At 37.8% G+C, this 22,303-nt stretch overlaps 1 protein-coding gene across 2 annotated transcripts in view; it reads right to left on the reverse strand.

Annotated features, from left to right (window-relative positions):
* The window catches only part of EHBP1 (EH domain binding protein 1), a 560,843-nt gene that overhangs the window by 340,447 nt on the left and 198,093 nt on the right, over nucleotides 1-22,303 (reverse strand). Inside the window, exon 1 of one of the 2 annotated variants that reach the window (XM_074399282.1) lies at nucleotides 9,102-9,175. The exons of the other annotated variant lie outside the window; for it this stretch is intronic. The gene's annotated coding sequence lies outside the window, so the exon portion shown is untranslated. Of the gene's footprint in view, nucleotides 1-9,101; nucleotides 9,176-22,303 lie in introns of those variants that run through there. 2 annotated transcript variants of the gene reach the window in all.

The following is a 22,303-nucleotide window of genomic DNA, read 5'->3' on the forward strand; positions in this document are numbered from 1 at the left end:
ATATTTCCTTTCTTGCTACGGCTTTTTTCCTCTTATATCCCACCCAAAGATAGTCTCAGCATCGCACTCACCCTCATTTAGGCTGGTCTTTGCTCATTGTTTCAGGAAAGAAATATAACAGAATGTAGAAAAACAAAATTTTTTTCTTGGTTTTTGAGTTTCTTTTTTTTTTTTTAATTGCACTTTATGTTCCGGGGTACATGTGAAGAACATTCAGGTTTGTTGCATAGGTACGTACATGGCAATGTGCCTTGCCGCCTTCATCCCCATCACCTATACCTGGCATTTCTCCCCATGTTATGCCTCCCCAACTCCCTACCTGGTGCTGTCCCTCCCCAAGTCACTCCCAACAGACCCTAGTGTGTGATGCTTCCCTCCTTATGTCCATGGGTTCTCATTGTTAAACACCCGCCTATGAGTGAGAACATGCAGTGTTTGATTTTCTGTTCTTGTGTCAATTTGCTGAGAATGATGGTTTCCAGTTTCATCCATGTTCCTACAAAGGACACAGACTCATCGTTTTTTATGGCTGCATAGTATCCCATGGTGTATATGTGCCACATTTTCCCTGTCCATTCTATCATCGATGGGCATTTGGGTTGGTTCCAGGTCTTTGCTATTGTAAACAGTGCCACAATGAACATATGTGTGCATGTGTCTTTATAACAGAATGATTTATAATCCTTTGGATATATTCCCAGTAATGGGATTGCTGGGTCGAACAGAATTTCCATTCCTGGTCCTTGAGGAATTGCCACACTGTCTTCCACAATGGTTGAACTAATTTACACTACCACCGACAGTGTAAAAGTGTTCCTATTTCTCCACATCCTCTCCAGCATCTGTTGTCTGCAGATTTTTTAATGATTGCCATTCTAACTGGTGTGAGATGGTATCTCAAAATGGTTTTGATCTTCTTTTGAAAAGTGTCTGTTCATACCCTTTGCCCACTCTTGAATGGGTTTGTTTGTTTGTTTGTTTTCTTGTAAATCTGTTTCAGTTCTTTGTAGATTCTGGATATGAGCCCTTTGTCAGATGGGTAGAATGCAAAAAGTGTTTCCTATTCTATTGGTTGCGAGTTCACTCTAATGATTGTTTCTTTTGCTGTGCAGAAGCTCTGGAATTTAATTAGATCCCATTTATGTATTTTGGCTTTTGTTGCCAATGTTTTTGGTGTTTCAGTCATGAAGTCCTTGACTATGCCTATGTCCTGAGTGGTTTTACCTAGGTTTTCTTCTAGGGTTTTTATAGTGTTAGGTCTTATGTTTAGATCTTTAATCCTTATGGAGTCAATTTTAGCGTAAGGTGTCAGGAAGGCGTCCAGTTTCTGCTTTCTGAACATGGCTAGCCAGTTTTCCTAACACCATTTATTAAACAGGGAATCCTTTCCCCGTTGCTTGTTTTTGTCAGGTTTGTCAAAGAGCAGATGTTTGTAGATGTGTGGTGTTACCTCTGAGGCCTCTGTTCTGTTCCATTTGTCTATATCTCTGTTTTGATTACTGCAGCCTTGTAGTATAGTTTGAGGTCAGGTAGTGTGATGCCTCTAGCTTTGTTCTTTTTGCTTAGAATTGACTTGGCTATGAGGGCTCTCTTTTGGTTCCATATGAAGTTTAAGGTGGATTTTTCCAGTTCTGTGAAGAAGGTCATTGGCAGCTTGATGGGGATAGCGTTGAATCTATAAATTACCTTGGGCGGTATGGCCATTTTCACGACATTGTTTCTTCCTAACCATGAGCATGGAATATTTCTTCATGTGTTTGTGTCCTCTCTTATTCTGTTGAGCAGTGGTTTGTAGTTCTCCTTGAAGAGGTCCTTTACATTCTTCGTTAGTTGTATTCCTAGGTATTTTATTCTCTTTGTAGCAATTGTGAATGGGAGTTTGTTCTTGATTTGACTCTCTTTGAGTCTGTTATTGGTGTATAGGAATGCTTGTGATTTTTACACATTGATTTTGTATGCTGAGACTTTCCTGAAGTTGCTTATCAGTTTCAGAAGATTTTGGGCTGAGACAATGGGGTCTTCTAAATATACAATCATGTCGTCTGCAAATAGAGACAATTTGACTTCCTCCTTTCCTAATTGAATACCCTTTTTTTCTTTTTCTTCCCTGATTGCTCTGGCTAGAACTTCCAATACTATATTGAATAGGTGTGGTGAGAGAGGGCATCCTTGTCTAGTGCCAGATTTCAAAGGGAATGCTTTCAGTTTTTGCCCATTCAGTATGATATTGGCTGTGGGTTTGTCATAAATAGCTTTTATTATTTTGAGATATGTTCCACCGATACCTAGTTTATTGAGAGTTTTTAGCATAAAAGGCTGTTTAATTTTGTCAAAGGCCTTCTCTGCATCTGTTGAGATAATCATGTGGTTTTTGTCTTTGGTTCTGTTGATGTAGTGGATTACATTTATAGACTTGCATATGTTGAACCAGCCTTGCATCCCTGGGATGAATCCTACTTGTCGTGATGGATAAGCTTTTTGATGTGCTGTTGCAATCGGTTTGCCAGTATTTTATTGAAGATTTTTGCATCTATGTTCATCATGGATATTGGCCTGAGTTTCCTTTTTGTTGTTGTTGTTGTTGATTCTCTGCCAGGTTTTGGTATCAGGATCATGTTGGTCTCATAAAATAATTTGGGAAGGATTCCCTCTTTTTGGATTGTTTGGAATAGTTTCAGAAGGAGTGGTACCAGCTCCTCTTTGTACATATGGTAGAATTCAGCTGTGAACCCATCTGGACCTGGGCTTTTTTTGGTTGCTAGGCTATTAATTGCTGCCTCAACTTCAGCCCTTGCTATTGGTCTATTTAGGGTTTCAACTTTCTCCTGGTTTAGGCTTGGGAGGATGCAAGTGTCTAAGAATTTATCCATTTCTTCCAGGTTTACTGGTTTATATGCATAGAGCTGTTTGTAGTAATCTCTGATGGTGTTTCGTATTTCTGTGGAATCTGTGGTGATATCCCCTTTATTGTTTTTTATTGCATCTATTTGATTATTCTCTCTTTTCTTTTTTATTAATCTGGCTAGTGGTCTTTTTTTTTTTTTTCTTTATCTTTTTGAAAAACCAGCTCCTGGATTTATTGATTTTCTTTAAGGGATTTTTGTGTCTCTATGTCCTTCATTTCTGTTCTGATATTAGTTATTTCTTGTCTTCTGCTAGGTTTTGAGATTTTTTTATCTTGCTCCTCTAGCTCTTTCAATTTTGATGATAGGGTGTCAATTTTAGATCTTTCCTTGCTTCTCATGTGGGCATTTCTTGCTATAAATTTTCCTCTAGACACTGCTTTAAATGTGTCCCAGAGATTCTGGTACATTTGTCTTCATTCTCGTTGGTTTTGAAGAACATCTTTATTTCTGCCTTCGTTTCATCATTTGTGCAGTCAACATTCAAGAGCCAGTTGTGCCATTTCCATGAGTTGTGTGGTTCTTAGTTTCTTAATCCTGAGTTCTAATTTGATTGCACTGTGGTCTGAGAGACTGTTTGTTATGATTTCCGATCTTTTGCATTTGCTGAGGAGTGATTTACTTCCAATCATGTGGTCAATTTTAGAGTAGGTATGATGTGGTGCTGAGAAGAATGTATATTCTGTGGATTTAGGGTGGAGAGTTTTGTAGATGTATATTAGATTTGCTTGGTCAAGGTCTGAGTTCAAGTCTTGGATATCCTTGTTAATTTTCTGTCTCGATCTGTCTGATAGTGACAGTGGAGTGTTAAAATCTCCCACTATTATTGTGTGGGAGTCTACGTCTCTTTGTAGGTTGTTAAGAACTTGCTTTATGCATCTGGGTGCTCTTCTATTGGGTGCATATATATTTAGGATAGTTAGCTCTTCTTGTTGCATTGATTCTTTTACTGTTATGTAATGCCCCTCTTTGTCTCTTTTGATCTTTGTTGGTTTCAAGTCTATTTTATTAGAGACTAGAAATGCAACTCCTGCTTTTTATTGCTCTCCATTTGCTTGGTAAATCTTCCTCCATCCCTTTATTTTAAACCTATGTGTATCCTTGCATGTGAGATGGGTTTCCTAGATACATCACACTCATGGGTTTTGACATTTTAATCAATTTGCTACTCTGTTTCTTTTGATTGGGGCATTTGGCCCCTTTATATTTAAGGTTAATATTGTTATGTGTGAATTTGATCCTGCCTTTTGATGCTAGTTGGTTGTTTTGCCTGTTAGTTGATGCAGTTTCTTCATTGTGTCACTGCTCTTTACCATTTGGTACATTTTTGGAGTGGCTGGTACTGGTTGTTCCTTTCTATGTTTAGTGCTTCTTTCAAGAGCTCTTGTAAGGCAGGCCTGGTGGTGATGAAATCTCTGAGCAATTGCTTGTTCGTAAAGGATTTTATTTCTCCTTCTCTTAGGAAGCTTAGTTTGACTGGATATGAAATTCTAGGTTGAAAATTCTTTTATTTAAGGATGTTGAATATTGGCCCCCACTCTCTTCCGGCGTGTAGGGTTTCTGCTGGGAGATCCTCTGTGAGTCTGCTGGGCTTCCCTTTGTGGGTGACCTGACCTTTCTCTCTGGCTGCCCTTAGCATTTTTTCCTTCATTTCAACCCTAGTGAATCTGACATTTATGTGCCTTGGGGTTGCTCTTCTTCAGGAATACCTTCTGGTGTTCTCTGTATTTCCTAGACTTGAATATTGGCCTGCCTTCCTAGGTTTGGGAAGTTCTCCAGGATAATATCCTGATGAGTGTTTTCCAGCTTGGATTCATTCTGTCCATCACATTCAGGTATACCTATCAAGCATAGATTAGGTCTTTTCACCTAATCCCATATTTCTTGGAGGCTTTATTCATTTCTTTTTACTCTTTTTTCTCTAATCTTGCCTTCTCTTTTTATTTCATTGAGTTGATCTTCAATCTCTGATATCCTTTCTTCTGCTTGGTCGATTCAGCTATTGAAATTTGTGTATGCTTTACAAAGTTCTCACATTGTGTTTTTCAGCTCTATCAATTCATTTATATTTTTCTATAAACTGTTTATTCTCATTAACATTTCATCAAACCTTTTTTCAAGGTTCTTAGTTTCTTTGTATTGGGTTAGAACATATTCTTTTAGCTCAGAGAAGTTTGTTGTTACCCACCTTTTGAAGCCCGTTTCTGTCAATTCATCAGACTCATTCTCCATCCAGCCTCGTTCCCTTGCTGGTGAGGAGTTGTGATCCCTTGGAGGAGGAGAGGCATTCTGGTTTTGGTTGTTTTCATCCTTTTTCATTGGTTTCTTCCCACCTTTGTGGATTTATTTACCTGTGGTCTTTGTAGTTGGTGACTTTCAGATGGGGTCTCTGAGTGGACATCCTTTTTGTTGATGATGTAGTTATTTCTTTCTGTTTTTTAGTTTTCCTTCTAATAGTCATGCCCCTCTGCCATAGGACTGTTGGAGGTCCACTCCAGACCCTGCTTGCCTGGGGATCACCTGTAGCAGCTGCAGAACAATAAGAGTTGCTGCTAGTTTCTTCCTCTGTTATCTTTGTCCCAGAAGGATACACACCAGATGTCAGCCTGAGCTCTCCTTTATGAGGTGTCTCTTTGGATATATGAGGGTCTGGGAGCTGCTTGAGGAGACAGTCTGTCCCTTATAGGAGCCCAAGTGCTGAGCCGTGAGCTAATTTGTTCTGTTTGGAGCTGCTGGGCAGGTACATTTAAGGCTGCTGCAGCAGAACTCATAACCACCTTTTTTTCCCAGGTGCTCTGTCCTGGGAAGGTGGGGCTTTATTTATAAATTCCTGATGTGCTGCTGCCTTTTTTCAGAGATGCCCTGCGCAGCGAAGAGGTAGCCTAGTCAAAGTCTGCCAGCAGAGGCGTTGCTGAGCTTCCATGGGCTCTGCTCAGCTGCTGTGTGAACTCTCTTGCGGTTTTGTTTATAGAGGAATAGTTAGAACTGCCTGAGTAATGGCAGACTATCTCTGTAATGGCAGACTGCCTTGGTAATGGCAGATTGCTTCAGTAATGGCAGACTGCCTCGGTAATAGTGGACTGCCTCAGTAATGGCGGACTGCTTCGGTAATCATGGACTGCCTCAGTAATGGCGGACTGCCTCAGTAGTGGTGGACTGCCTCAGTAATGGCGGATGCCCTTCCCCACAAAGCTGGACTGTCCCGGGTCCAGCTGTGCTTGCTGTGAAACTCTCAGTCCAGAGCATTTCAGATTGCTGGTCTTTGTGGGTCTGGGACCTACCGAGCCAGATCTCCTGGCTCCCTGTTTCAGCCCCCTTTTTTTTCACTTGAATGGTTGACTCTGTCTCCCAGGCATTCCAGATGCCAGTTGAAATAGCTCCCAGATTTGTGTGAGTTTTTGGGCGGAGACCCACTGCACTGACTGAAAGAGCCATACTGGAGACTTGTGACACTTTTCCACCTGGGAATTTCCTGGTCTGTGGGCAGTAAAAAGTTGTCTGGAAATGTGGTGATCACTCACCCTCTGTGTTCTCACTGGGAACTGCACCCCAGAGCTGTTCCTATTCAGCCATCTTGGATCGTCTCTCAGTTTTTGAGTTTCAAAAGCCTATCCCTTTGAGGAATAATGCAATGGAATCCAGTTAAACCTGCAATGTTTGCCTATGGCCACATGTGACTATCGAATACTTGAAATGTGGCTAGCCCAAATTGAGATGTGCTATAAGTATAAAATATACACTGATTTCAGACTTAGTATGTAGAAAATATTAATATGTTAATAAGATTTATATTGATTACATATTAAAATATTTTTGATATATTGGGTTAAATAAAAGACAGTAAAATTAATTTTATCTGTTCCTTTACTCTTTTTTGATGCAGCTATTGGAACAATTTAAATTACATATGTGGCTCACATTATATTCCTATTAGATAGTGCTGATACAGACAGTAGTAAAACTTCCTTTCCCAAAGATGAGAAATGAGTTTCCTGGGCTAGAAAGGAAAGACAGAACTTGGAGGGGTTGTAATGAAAGCTGGATATTAGTGGATTTTTGAGAACAGGACCTCATTTCACCATATTCTGGCACAAGCTTTGAAGAAAGGCAACTGAAATGATAGGATCTATCTATGGGATCTGGGAACTAATAGAAATATATATATATTAGAGACCTGGAGAGGTGTCAATACCCTTAAGAGAAGAAACAACTAGGTTGTTATTTAGGTCAGTCAAGACTTTGGAGTGGCACAGTCCAGTAGAACTTTCTATGATGAACATACATCTGGCTGTCCAATGGAGTAAACCATGAGCTACTTGGAATTACTGGACATGTGAAATGTGGCTAGTGTCACTGCAGAAGTTGAGTTTTAATATTATTTAATTTTAATTTATTTATTGGCTACATATGGCTAGTAGCTACCATAATGAACAGTGCAAACTTATATAGTACCATGGAGGTTCTGGAAGCCCAGCACAATTTCCAGATACCTGAAAGGGTACAGAGGCACTGCAGAGCCAGCAGACCTAAAGAGTCCTTGCTGATGGACCAAAATCAACCCAGCAGCAATCCATGGAGCTGGCTGCTATTGCAGAAAGATGCATATTAGAACTCTAAGAGGAGCGAGCATAGCAGATGAAGAGCAAGGATGCCCCATCCCCTTCCCCTGACATCCTGATGCTATGTAAGCCCCTGCAATTGAGATGCAGTTCCTGGCAAATTGACTCTGATTAAGTGTTTGCCACTCCTTGTGAAATCAGAGCTTGAAATAGAAATTAGATTGAGTAATGGGAAAATAAAACTGTGTTTCTTGCCAACCTGAATTTCTTTAGATTGAGATTTATGCCTGTTATATAAACTTAAAAAATAACTCTTAACAAAATAATAACTCTTAACAAAATAATTTAAATAATAACTCTTAACAAAATAATTTAAAACCTGTTTATTATTTTAAAAGGTGGCCTTTTTTATTTTTTAACTCTATCATTATAGGACCCAAGTTCTTTGATTGGCATAAAGGATTAGAAAAGCTTCATTAGAAAATCATCTTTCAATTAAAAACAGTATTCTTTGGTGAAATTGTTTCTGTTGCAGTTACCCATGAACAAATCTTTGAAGTTAGTAATAATGAAGCTTTGCACATTGAACCTGAGATTGCCCTAAGTCCAGGATCTCAGTTGTATACTAAAAATTCAATTTTGTCCAGCTCCATAGCATCTAGAAAAGGCCAACATGGGCTTGGTTGGTAAAGGCAGAGGAGCATTCCTGACTACCGTGAAACTCAGGTACTGAGACTGAATCATCGACTGGTGATTCTGCAAGACTGACTCCTGTTGTTAATCTGGAGCAACATAGAGAATGACTACAAGCTTAGGAATTTTTAAGAATATATTGCAGGCAACGATGATATTCAAAATGTGGACACTCAATGTGTTAACAACAGTACAGCATAGGCATTAATCAGTTAGAATGATGACAACTGTAAACCATTGACCTGCTTGTCCCGTTGTGGACTAACTAAATACCAGCCCTAACTCTAGAGTGCCCTTACTGGCCTATAGGATCCTCTCCATCTAACCCTTCTATTTACTTGAGACATTTTCGTGATGGTGAAGTCCCTCCCAGTCCACAAACGTGTATGTCAAGGTAAAGGCAGCTATCTGAGATAATTTACACATTGCAAATAAGTGGGCCATTACTGGGATTATGGATGCAAAGATTTGAGTTGGAATTAAGAGCATAGCTGAGAAAGTCTTTGCTAAATTCAATAAATTCATCTCCTATAAAATCAGTATGGATTCTTGAGCAAGACTTACTGATCATTTCCCATGAAATGTTAAGAGCCTTTGGCAAATTATAAGGCATAGACTGACCTTTGCTTCATTTCTTCTGTGTTTTCAATAATTGGAAAAAAAAGATCCAGGGAACCAGATACAGCATCCAGCCAGTGTTTTCCTCTGAATAATTCATAGATGATTATATTTGTATGAGCAAGATAATATAATTAATATCTTCTGAAATAATAAAGCTAGACAGGAAAGGCTAAGAAAAGCTGGTAGAAATTCATAATACTGGAGGGCATTGACTACCACCCTCGTGGTATAAAATCAAAGCACCTCCATCCCATACAGTACAAAGAACACACACACAATAAGCAAAATTTCAAAGCAAGCTGAAATCAGGCAAAACTCCACTTACCAGGGCGCTGGGTATGAACCAAGGGAACTTAGACCTGTTACTGAAATTTGTCCCAGATAAGTAGAGCTGGAAAATAAACCCAGCTTTCAAAGGGCAGGATTAACTCATGTACAGTTTAGGCAATCTTCTGGGCAGGGCAAGATAGAGAAAAATTCCAGGGCAAGGGCAATATCATGAGAGCCAGAGAGCTGCAATATTGTTCCAGGTCTCTCTTTTCACAGCAAGTCACCCAATTAGTGACTGGGCTGACAGTGATCAGAACATAGCCTGGAAAACGAAGATGACTTCGTGAGACCTGCTGGATATTTCTTCCTATTCTGTCACAATTTTTGGATACTATTTTAAAATATTCCCAATAATGCATCATTGATCTCTTTCTCCAAGAATTCAAGTGTTGAGCAAGTCAGGTTTTTGTGCCATAGTTCAGTCTTCTGAAGAAACCCTGTTATCTAAAATTTTTTAAATCACAATATTTTATCCCTGAAATAAATGTAGTCTATTTTAGATACTGAATATAGTACTGAGTTACATATATTGAGAGAGCCCCTTGAAACAACTGTCTTGCATTATCACTGTCCCATTTCTCATTTTAAAAATGTGTGAGCACCTGCTAACCAGTATCCTTCAGTGTGAAAAAAGGAGAGTGTTATACTTGTCCATCTTTCTTCACATAACACATGCTGAAGAGAGTATATTTAAAGATGACAATTTGATTGTATTTGAAATATTCACTCTTGAACAATGAAAGCAAGAATAGGAGGCATATTGTTAGCTGTTCAGCTTATTTTATTATTGTAATAACACTCTTTCTAGCTATTCACAAAACTACCTTGTGCTGATCAGTTTGTTTGCAATATGTTTTGTCCAGCTGTAGGCTGGACAAAATAACAATTACCAAAACCCTCAGTGATTTGTTAGTGATAAACAGACCAACTTGTTGAATGCTTCTCTCTCATACATATTGCACTGTAATGTGAAATTGCTGCACGGCATATGTAATGGGAACTAGTTTTCAACAATGTATGCTATGGATATTTACAAAGCCCAAGAAAGTTACTGGATCAGTTTTGCCAATAGTTCATTCTGATTTATCTTATTAATTTCCCTTAATAATATCCTATTAACTTTCAGATGACTTTGCAAGCTCTTAGTACAACTTTGAATGATTGCTTGGTCATTTTTATTTTCTTTGATATTTTTAGTGAAAAATCCATTAATTTATTAAGAAATATTTAGTGAATAATTACTCAGTTCAAGGCATTGTGGTAGGTATTGGGAAAGTAGTGTATAAAAAAGATAAAATCCCTGCTCTCCTGGAGCTAATATTTCTCTTCTACTAGAGGTTATTGATTAGTATTTGCCTTAGAAAGTTTCAGTTGATGAGAGGTGACTGTGCTTTGTTTAACAATGACACAAAACCTGAGAAAAGTGTTATAAAAGACAATATGCTGGGGACTAACATTAATAGATCACCCACTCAATAAAATCCAATTATCAGATATGTATTATTGTACTTCCAGGTCTTCCCTTTTTTTGTGGCTGCCTGTGCAGAGTCACGTAGAGACTTGTCAGAGCACATACAAATTTATAATCTATATTTGTACTGGGGTCTTGTTTACAATTTATGTTTCTAAAATTTGAATTGTAGTATTTACATTATTATTTTTATGATTTACTCAATAGAGACATCAATTTTTAAAGTTATGTCTGTAAGGCAACATGATTATAACTATAAATATGCAAAATTAATACCTGTCAAAACTGAAATTATGTTGTCTGAGAGAGATGATCTGCAACCTGTTAAACATTAGCCAAAACAATCTGATTAACACATTCCCTTGAGCTCACATGCAACTTTCAAGAGTGTAATGGTCATTAAGAATGTGACAGGGTTTTAACAAACATACTATTTAATTTCTCTTTTCATTCCTCAAAGTAATTGTCAAAGAAAGAAAATAAAGGCCTATTTTCACTGTCTTTTCCTCTGAAATATTTTAGCTCTCTTCCTAGATATCCTTAGAGATAGAATAATTAAAAGTTGTTTTTTGTCTTGTATGTGTTCTATGATTCTTTTAAACGTTTAAAAAAAAAAAAAAAGGTTGGAGGGGGAAGCTGGGCATGGTGGGTCACACCTGTAATCCTAGCACTTTGGGAGGCCAAAGCAGGTGGATCACCTGAGCTCAGGAGTTTAAGACCAGCCTGGCCAACATAATGAAATCCTATCTCTACCAAAAATACAAAATTAGCTGGGCATGGTGGTGAGTGCCTGCAATCCTAGCTACTTGGGAGGCTGAGACACGAAAATTACTTGAACCCAGGAGGCAGAGGCTACAGTGAGCTTAGATTGTGCCACTGCACTCCAGTCTGGGTGACAGAGTGAGGCTCTGTCTCAAAAGATGAAAAGAAAGAAAGAAAGGATAAAAACTCAAAGAGATTACACAAATAACTTTATGTTAATGTAAAAATTATTTGATATGTTTTCTTTTTTAATTCTCCTTGTGTATTTTTACAATAAAAAATAATTATTAGGCCAGGCATGGTGGCTAATGCCTGTAATCCCAGCACTTTGGGAGGCTAAGGCAAGAGGATCACTTAAGCTCAGGAGTTTGAGACCAGCCTGAGCAACATGGAGAGATCCTGTCTCTACAAAAAATACAAAAATTAGCTGGCCATGGTGGCATACGCCTGTGGTCCCAGCTACTTGAAAGACTGGGGTGGGAGAATCAGTTGAGCATGGGAGGTTGAGGCTGCAGTAAGCAGTGACTACACCACTGTGTTCTAGCCTGGAAGACAGTGAGACCCTGTCTCAAAAATAAACAAAAATAATAATGATTAAAGGTGTGTAATTGTAGTATTAGATGGAAGATCTTGTACAAGTCATCATTATATAATCTTTAAAATGTTCTCTCACTATCTAAAAGCTTTCCATCTATAGTTTCTGGTTATAAGTCATGTCTAATTGACAAAAATTGAAACTCTCCCCCAAATAAATAAATTCCTGATTCATCTAATGTGTTCTGATTCTGGATCTATTCTGCCCATTGATACATTCCAGTTGAGAGATTAATAAATATTCATTCACAAAACATTCTATTTCTAGAAATGTCTTCTGTATTTTATAAAAAGAAGGATGAGTTTTCAATGACCTTTTATTGACTTTTTTTCCTTTTTTTGAGACAGGGTCTTGCTCTGTCATCCAGACTAGAGTGCAGTGGCATGATCACAGCTCACTGTAGCCCCGACCTCCTGGGCTCAAACAATTCTCCCCACCTCACCCTCCTAAGTAGCTGGGCCACAGGCACACGTCACCACGCCCAGCTAATTTTTGTATTTTTTGGGTAGAAACTGGGTTTTGCCATTGTTGCCAGGTCTCAAACTCCTGAGCTCAAGCAATCCTCCCTGCATTTCCCTCCCAAAGTGCTGGGATTATAGGCATGAGCCACTGCACCTGGCCTTCACTGACATTTAAACTTGTGCTTGAATTGCTTTAGGTCTGTGAATTTCATGATTCTGCTGGGCATTTTCCTCATATCCTCTAATTCTGGCTTATGTTTGGTTCCTCTCTTATTTCCCGTCTTATATGTGTTATGTATATGACATATACATATAGATACACACATATACATATATGTGTGACATAAACATACACAATTCTGGGAATATTGGTAGAATTGTTAGAAAGATAAGCTCTTTCCTCTGGGACTGATTGCTATAAAGATAGGTATCCTGCTGCCAGAGTCCTCCACTGGAGCAAGTCTAAGAAAAGGCCAAAACAGAAGAAGCTAGATGAAGTGGAGGGAGTTGCCTCATTTTCCTCATCTGTAAAATGGGAATGGGAAAATATTAGTTGGGTACTGGAGATGAGGTGCTGGAAGAAATAAGCTGAAATAAGAGTTTCTCCACAGTTGTTTCCATTATGATCTAATTTTTGTTGTCTTAAGAAGGTTTTTTCTTTTTTGTTATGGGAGAGAGTACTATTTTTTATTATTTTTGTCTCGCTTTAATTTTCTGATAAACTAAAAATTGAAAGCTTGTAGTCACAATTCCCATAGAAAACATGAAGGCAGAATGATGTCTTTAAGGAACATATAAGATACCACTCCTAAATATGCCAATTCATAATTCAATTGTTTATTCCAAGCACTAAAAAGGTGAGTAATTATAGGTCAATTTAAAAAGCATTAATAGAACATATTGCTCTTTCTAGAGTATACTGTTTATGACTTCAATGGCAATCCAGCCCAGAGTTTAATCTTTTCCAGTATGAATGGGAAAGAACCCTCTTAATAGAGAGATACCCATGACTTGCAATAATTTCTTTAATGTTATCTGAAGATTAAGAGTATAGAAACAACCAAATACAAAAATTACCACAAAATGTATCATTAACCTAAATGTTAACAGCTAAAACTATAAAACTGTTAGAAGAAAACAAATCATAGCTCTGGGCTTGGCAATGGTTTTTTAGATACAGTAACAAAAGCAAGAGCAACAAAAGAAAAACTGATAAACTGGACTTCAAATTTTAAAATCTCATACCTCAAAGACACCATCAAGAAAATGAAGAAAGACAAATATTGCATGTTGTCACCCATATGTGGGAGCTAAAAAATTGATTTTCTGGAGGTAGATAGTAGAATGGTGGTAGCCGAAGGTTGGGAAGGGTAGTGGGGAGGGGAGAAGAGAGACTGAAGACAGGTTGGTTAATGGGTACAAAAATACAATTCAATAGAAGGAATATGTTCTATGTTTGATAGCACAGTAGGGTGACTACAGTTAAGAACTTACAGTGTATTTCAAAGTAACTAGAAGAAAAGATTTAGAATGTTGCCAACACAAAGAAATGATAAATGTTTGAGGTGGCAGATATCCCAATGGCCCTAATTTGACCACTACACACTGTATGCACATGTCAAAAACACACAAGTATCCTATAAATAAATACAATTATTGTGTATCCACTTTAAGTGAAAAAATAACCAATAGATGGGATAAAATATTTGCAAAGCATGTATCTGTTAAGGGACTCGTATCTAGAATATATGAAGAATTATTACAAGCTCAAAAACAGACAAGTAATACAACTTAAAAATTGGCAGGAGGCCAGGCACGGTGGCTCACCCCTGTAATACCAGCTCTTTAGGAGGCCTAGGAGGGCAGATCACAAGGTCAGGAGTTTGAGAACAGCCTGGCCAATATGGAGAAACCCTGTCTCTACTAAAAATACAAAAATTAGCCAGGTATGGTGGCAGGCACCTATAGTCCCAGCTACTCAGGAAGCTGAGTCAGGAGAATCGCTTGAACCTGGGAGGCAGAGGTTGCAGCCAGCCAAGAACATGCCACTGCACTCCAGCCTGGATGACAGAGTGAGACTCCATCTCAAAAAAAAAAAAAAAAAAAAAAAAAAGGCAGGAAATCAGTATATTGAAGCGATATCTGTACTCCCATGTTTAATGCATCACTATTCACAACAGTCAAGATTTGGAAGCAACCTAAGTGTCCATTAACAGATGAAGAAAACGTGGTAGTTATACACAACGGAGTACTATTCAGCCATAAAAAAATAACAAGATCCTGTTATTTGCAACAGCATAGATAAAACTGGAGGTCATTATGTTAAGTGAAATAAACCAGGAATACAAAGACAAACTGCACATGTTTTCAGTTATTCATGGGAGCTAAAAATTAAAACAATTGAATTCAAGGAGCTAGAGAGTAGAAGGATAGTTACCAGAGGCTGGAAAGGGTGGTGGGAGGAAAGGGGTAGGAGTCATGAGGATGCTTAATGGGTATACAAAAACATAGTCAAAATGAATAAGATCTAGTATTTGATAGCACAGCAGGTGATTACACTCAATGATCATTTTATTATACACTTTAAAATAGCTAAAAGAGTATAACTGTATTGTTTGTAATACAAAGGATAAATGCTTGTACCCCAATGTGATTATTATACATTGTATGACTATATCAAAGTATCTCAGTTACCCCATAAATGTATATACCTACCATGTGCCCACAAAAATTAAAAACAAACTATAGTAGAAAATAGAATGAATACTGGCAAAGAATTTAAATAGGCATTTCTCTGAAGATAATATATATAAATGACCAAAAAGCACATGAAAAGATGTTCGATATCATTTGCCATCAGAGACATGGGACTCCAAACCACAATAAGATACTACTTCACACCAACCAAAATGGTTTAGAATCACAGGCAGACAATAACAAGGGTTGTTGAGGATGCAATAAAATTGGAGCCCTCATACCTTGCTGGCAGGATTTTAAAAAGGAACAGCCACTTTGGAAAACCAGTTTGGCAGTTCCTTAAAATGGTAAATGTAGAGTTACTATATGACTCAGTGGTTCCACTCCTAGGTAAATAACAAAGAGAAGCGAATCCATATGTCTACACAAAAACTTGTGCATAAGTGTTCATAGCAGCAGCATTACTCATAATAATCAAAGAATGGAAGCAACCCAAATTCTATCAGCTCATGAATGGATAAGCAAAATGTGGTATTATCATACAATGGAATATTTTTCAGCAATAAAAAAGATGAAGCATTGATTCATGCTATAACATGGATGAACCTTGAAACCTATATTAAGTGAAAGATGCCAGTCACAAAAGACATATATCATGATTACTTTTATATGAAATATCCATAAAAGACAAATCCACAGAGATAGAAAGTAGATTAGCAGTGGTTCAGGCACATGAAAGAGTGACTGCTAATGAATATAGGGCTTTTCTTGAAGTGATGAAAATGATCTAAAATTAGATAGTGGTGATGGCTGCACAACTCTGAACATACTAAAAACCACTGAGTTGTACACTGTTACTAGGAGATACTGTATTCTATTTATATGTCAATAAAACTATTATTAAGAAAAATAAAAGAATGCAGGAAGACAAGACCACTGCAGCCACATTTAACTAAAAATCACGAGACAATTGAATATGCTAGAGCTCAGCAAAATACAATATTCTAATACAGAAATTTAAAATACGAATGTTCCCTACTCTTAAGGTTTTGAGATGTGGGGTCTAGTTTTTCCTGCCCTCCAACCTGCAGCCTGGGACAAGTCACTTAGGTTTAACATCATTCTGTTCATTTATCAGTAAAATTAAGGTAGTGGATTAGAGGATTTTCAGTTGAGGAGAAAATTTAGGAGGTCTGAAGGAGTTCAGAGGCAAATATTGCTAGTTACCTGTCAATACCCACTCTCCTTTTTTCCTCACTAGCAATAAAAACCCCAATTTCTAAGTGAGCCGTTTTCACTCAGCTAATGACCTGATAGACTCCTTTACAACCAGATCTGGCTATGTGCCTAAGTTTGGCTAAGTCTTGTGTATAACTTCCAGGAAGTCTCCTTGAAGGGAAGTAGTGTGCTTTTCCTTTCTGCTGATGGAATGCAGATCAGTTGGCTAGAGCTCTAGCAGCTATCTTGGACCATAAGGATGAGGCATGGCAAAATAGCAAGCTAGAAGAAGCCTGAGTAAATCTCACAGATTTACAGAGGCACTACATTTGCCCTGAACTGCCTATCACCAGACTTCTTTCATATGAGACAGAAATAATCATATAAGCCAAGGATATTTTGGTGGGATTTATTTTTCTGTCATATGTAAAGATGCTTAATTCTAATTAACACAGTCAGCTTATGAAGGGTAAAAAGAAAGAGCTGTTTTAAATTGGCTTGGAGGCAAGTTCACTCTTTCAAAAAATTAAAGCCCTCTCTCTAGGTGAAACAACTTTCTAAGTTAACCTGAGAGCATGCAAGGGCTCTTGATTTGATCTTCCAAAAGTTTGCCAACAATAGCAAATATCTAGAACTGTACAAATGCATTTGTCATCACTGCACCTGCCTCCTCGCCCTGCCATTTTTGTATCAGCTAAGATCAGTCATAAAATTCTATACACTGCAGGTTTCAGATTTGATTAGCGTATGGGGAGAGGGCAAAATCTTTCCTTTGAAATAGGTTTCCAGTAGGATTCTTAATTCTTTTTCATTCTATCCCAGTTTCCTTGCCTTGACTAAATCTGTAGGGTTAGTTCAGCATTTCTGGACGGGTGTAAAGAATAGCCCTCTGGTAGGGGACAAAGTTTACAACCATCCATTCTTGGTTATGAGAGCTTTATGTGGCTTTATAAGTGGTATTTGTTCACAGTCTTGTTCAATCCGATACAACAATTATTTTATTCACTTCAAAACCCTATTTTTAAAGACACATGTACCCCCATCATCCCCAGGTGGGCTTTTTCTGCTACTCCAAGGAGGCAGTCAGAGGCTTTGCCTGCTAAGTGCTATGCTGCAGGTGACTGTTAACCAAACTGCTTTCAGTCTCCCAGATTACTGAAAGATGGCCCAGTCCACCTACTCTTCAGCTGGTCTGCCTGAAACTTCAACTATTATAGACAATACCAACAAATGTGATTAAAAAGTGGACTTATTATAATTCTCTTACGAACCAAGCAACTTTAAAAACATTCATGCAGATTGTCATAAGAAGAAATACAGAAGACTAACAAATCCTGATAACTCTTTTTCACTTTCTAAAGCTACAAACACTACTGCTTTTTAGTAATAACTGTAAATGCTTTCTGTGTATACTTTATCATTTAACCATTAAGGACTAAAAGCTCACTTTAAACACAAGAACAAATAAACATGCAATCAAGTGGTTTCATTAGGAAAAAGTCAGAATTTGATAATAATGTAATCATAATACAGCCATAAAATGTGGGTTCTTATTAAAATAGACACAATTTTAAAAAATTCTTTTTCTTTTTGAGACAGAGTCTTGCTCTGTTGCCCAGGCTGGAGTTCAGTGGTACGGTCTCAGCTCACTGCAACTTCTACCTCCTGGATCCAAGCTATCCTTCTGCCCCAGCCTCCTGAGTTGCTGGAATTACAGGTGTGTGCCACTAATGTCAGGATAATTTTTGTAATTTTATTAGAGACAGGGTTTCACTGTGTTGCCCAGGCAGGTCTTGAACTCCTGGCATCAAGCAATCTGACCACCTCGGCCTCCCAAAGTGCTGGGATTACAGCCATGATCCACCACACCCAACCTTAAAAATTATTTCAATAATAGCTATTTTGTTTCAGGAAGATATATCAAAATAGATTCTGAATCAGCCTCCTTTTGTTTATTTCCATTATATTTGATTTTTTTCTCTATTTAGGTTATACATACTGATATTTCTTATTTCCACAGCTCACTGAGGATGCACTGTGACTTCTATGTTTCAAAAAGACTGACTGACTTGAGTTACTGCATTTAAGGGCACTTTGACAAAGCTAACTATAGACTTTGAAAGTTCTTTTTAATTTTTAAAATATTTGTGCTGGCTTAATGACTATTAAAAAATAACAGGTGGGGCCAGGTGCGGTGGCTCACGCATGTAATCCCAGCACTTTGGGAGGCCAAGGCAGGTGGATCCCAAGGTCAAGAGATCGAGACCATTCTGGCCAACATGGTGAAACCCCATCTCTACTAAAAAATACAAAAATTAGCTGGGCGTGGTGGCACGCACCTGTAGTCCCAGCTACTCGGGAGGCTGAGGCAGGAGGATTGCTTGAACCCAGGAGGCAGAGGTTGCAGTGAGCCGAGATCGAGCCACTGCACTTCAGCCTGGCACCTGGCGACAAAACAAGACTCTGTCTCAAAAAAAAAATAAATAAACAAAATAAAATAATAGGCTTCAAATGATTCAAACAAATGCGTGCAATTCTGGGGCTCCTAAGTAATGGGATGTACACATTCTTACTTGGAGTTTTATTAAAATGACCTTATCAGTATGCATACCAGGACCCTTCATGAAGCAAAGCCAGAAGAGTCATTCTAAAACTTGCATGAAGTCCTGCATCACTCCTTGACAAAAAAAGGGGATTGACGTACAGTTTCCGGTTTGTGAAGAAGATGAAAAGAAATGATCTCATTTTGATTTCCCCATTTCAGAAGTGTTTGGTTTCTTATGCTTTCTCTGTGATTAGTCTGGGTAGGAGAAAAGGCAAACTGATGAATGAAAGTTAAACATTGCCTGTTCTCATCTGTGGAAGCTAAAAAAAAAAGTTGATCTCATAGAAGTAAAAAGTAGAACAGAAGATACTAGAGGCTGGGAAGCATAGGAGAAAGAGAGGAATAGGGGGAGATTTATCAAAGGATACAACATTACTACTAAATAGGTGGAATAAGTTTTAGTGTTCTATAGCACTGCAGGATGACTGCATTTCATAGTAATATATAGTTTAAAATAAAAGGAGGATATTGAATGTTCCCAATACAAAGCAATGATAAATGTTTGAGATAATTGTGAATTACCCTGATCTGATCATTATATGTTATATGTATCAAAACATCACTACATACCCCATAAATATGTATAATTATTATGTGTCAATGAAAAAAATTTTAATAAAATAAATGCCCAACACATAGAAGGTATTCAGTAAATACTGATTTCCTTCCTTTCTGTTCCTTCTGAGGGGAGCATAGAGTATATAACACTGCTGATTAAATTAACAAAGTGTAAGGAAGGAGATGGCATTAGTCTCTCATGCTATCTGAAATATCCAAATTTTACATCCAATATTAAATTACTTTTCTTTTTAGTAATTCTCTCTCAAACCAAAAATCAGAGCCCAAGAGAGATAATTACTTTTTTAAAATCTCCTAATGGTTGTATCACTTTGCTGCTTTTGTAAGAGTTAAGTTCTAGTGAGAAAGAAAGCTGAGAAATCTTTTCCAGAGTCTACTTTTCTAAGAAAGTCACTCTCTTCTTTCAAAAGCAAGCACATCTGATATTCTGTGTACTTATCCAGTATGGTAAAGAAGCTATCTATCAGCTCATTTCCCTTAAAAACTTTGACAGTAACTACTCTGGGACTGGCTCACTCTTGCTATCTTTCTTTTAATCTATTCAACCTCATACTTTAAAAGGACACACTAACTCTTGCCTGCTTGATCTTTTCATAGCCGGTCTGTGCAGATTCTGGAGTCTTTAGAAGTACCTTTAAAGGAATATCTTTTTTCCTTGTATTGGTACCCTTACAAACTATTTCATAGAATGTAGCTGGACTCTTGTATTTAGATTGGTGCATCAATCCATAAAAAAGAAAAACTTGGAGAGTTCCCTGAGAACTTAATATGTCATATCACAATGCATTTTTATTGAACCTATATAGAAATACCTAGAAAATTAGGCAAATAATAAGTGGCCACTTGCAATTCCTAAATAGCTTATACTTCTACAAGATGGGAAATCCATCTATCACAGTCCACCTATAGATTATCTGGGAACTCCAGGCTTCTGCTAGTACAACTGGGATTTTCTACATCTCTTTTGTACTACTAGAAGACTTCACATAGGTGACCAAGGGAGATTGGCTCAAGGCAAAACAGTTTCTGACCTTATTATTTCCAATATTCGAAACGAAGGTTTTCTATATCCCTCCGTCAATAGGAAGATTGCCTTTGGATTTGAAGAAGAAAACTAGTATTTAAATAAAAGGGTTACTAACATTTTGTAAATGAAGGGGGAAGTGATCACAGAAAGACAGTGTTTAGAATTGGAAGGGATCTTAGAGAATATTTAATTCAATCCTCCTCTTTAAGAATAAAGAAAAAGAGACCCAGAGAGGATTTCTCTCTGCTTCAAGTCAAAACAGCTGAAGACAGGAGGTAGCCTTCAGTGGTGGAAAGAGCATAGACTTTGGGTTAGCAGTATGGATTTGAATACAGCTCTTCTAGTTACCAGTTGAATGGTTCCTTTATATATAAAGTGGGGATAAAATGACCTGTCATTAGAGTTGTTATGAGGAATAAATGATATAACTTATGTAACGTACCTGGAATGCTAGCTGGTACATCATAAGTGCTTGACAAATATTTATGTCATTAAACACCAGCGTGTTTTGCCAACAACTTCTATATACCACACTGCACTGTTAATACATCTGGCCAAAAAGATTCAAACATGTGTTTAAAATAGGAGATTCCAAATGAAATATGGTGTGCAACATTAAATAATGTTTTTAAACATTCACTTATCATTAATGCAAGCAATATCCTTTCCTTTTCAGATGAAATAAAATGTTCCACTTTTCTCAGTGGTTTTAGCTGTTTTCAGATACACACAGCTCAGTACAAAGAGATGACACAAGGGACTTTTTATCTGCATTGCAGAGAGCAAAATGGTGATAATTTGCATCGGAACTTGCCGTTAGCTCCATATGGCGTGTATTTATCATTTAGTGGGTTCAGTGCCCTATCTTTAGAGCTTCAGTGATCAGGATAGAAATTGCTCACTTATTTATGCTTGGCTAGATTGAAAATATAGGGAGAGGAAGAAGTGTAGGAAAACACCACTCCCTGCAAGACTTGGCCCTGGAGTTATGAGTAAAGCATTAACACCAACTTGTTGAGGAATAGCTGTCTCTGCCCTGAAGAGCAGGTAAAATGCAGATGACATTCGGTGTATTATTTATGAGTTGCAATCATGCATGTTTTTCTTGTCTGTCCCACAAAGGACCTGTGGTTAAATGTAGAGCTGTCTTCCCTTTGTTCAGCACAAAGCCTCGCTCACACTGGGCAAGTTGGGCATTTCCAATGGCATGTGATCAGTTGATTTGTATGAGCAACAGGAAAAGTCGCTCTCAAAAGTCAAACTAGGAATTAACCCACTTCTTTCCTATACCCCTCCCTCAGAAAGGAGAAATGGGGAGAATACTATTTTTCTTTTTTGTCCATATTGAAAGTAAAATGACAAAGGGTTTTCTCTTCCATTGGAAAGTTAGAGAATCAGTCCCTTTTATACAAAAAGAATTTTGATTTTTCTTCAAATTGTTGCTTCTAAAGATTATATAAATCTTTCAAGCTGATGATTCTGGTATTATATCCATTAGTAGTCATGATGATGATCTCAGTGATGAGAAGAAGGGAATTCGGAAGCCTACTCCTCCTCTCCAACCCCCAATTACTGTCTTAAGCATATATTTAGCTCTAGCATTCTAACACTGGAGCAAAAGGTGTTGCCACTTATAGGCTCTGGACTATGAACAGGAATTATGGACTGATGTGGGTTGAGTTGTGCTCCCGCATCTAATTCATTTATCAAAGTTCTAACCCCTAGTACCTCAGAATATGACTTCATTTGAAAATAGGGTAGTTGCAGATGTAATTTGTTAAG

This window comes from Saimiri boliviensis, chromosome 1 (assembly GCF_048565385.1).
Source record: "Saimiri boliviensis isolate mSaiBol1 chromosome 1, mSaiBol1.pri, whole genome shotgun sequence".
NCBI lineage: Eukaryota > Metazoa > Chordata > Mammalia > Primates > Cebidae > Saimiri > Saimiri boliviensis.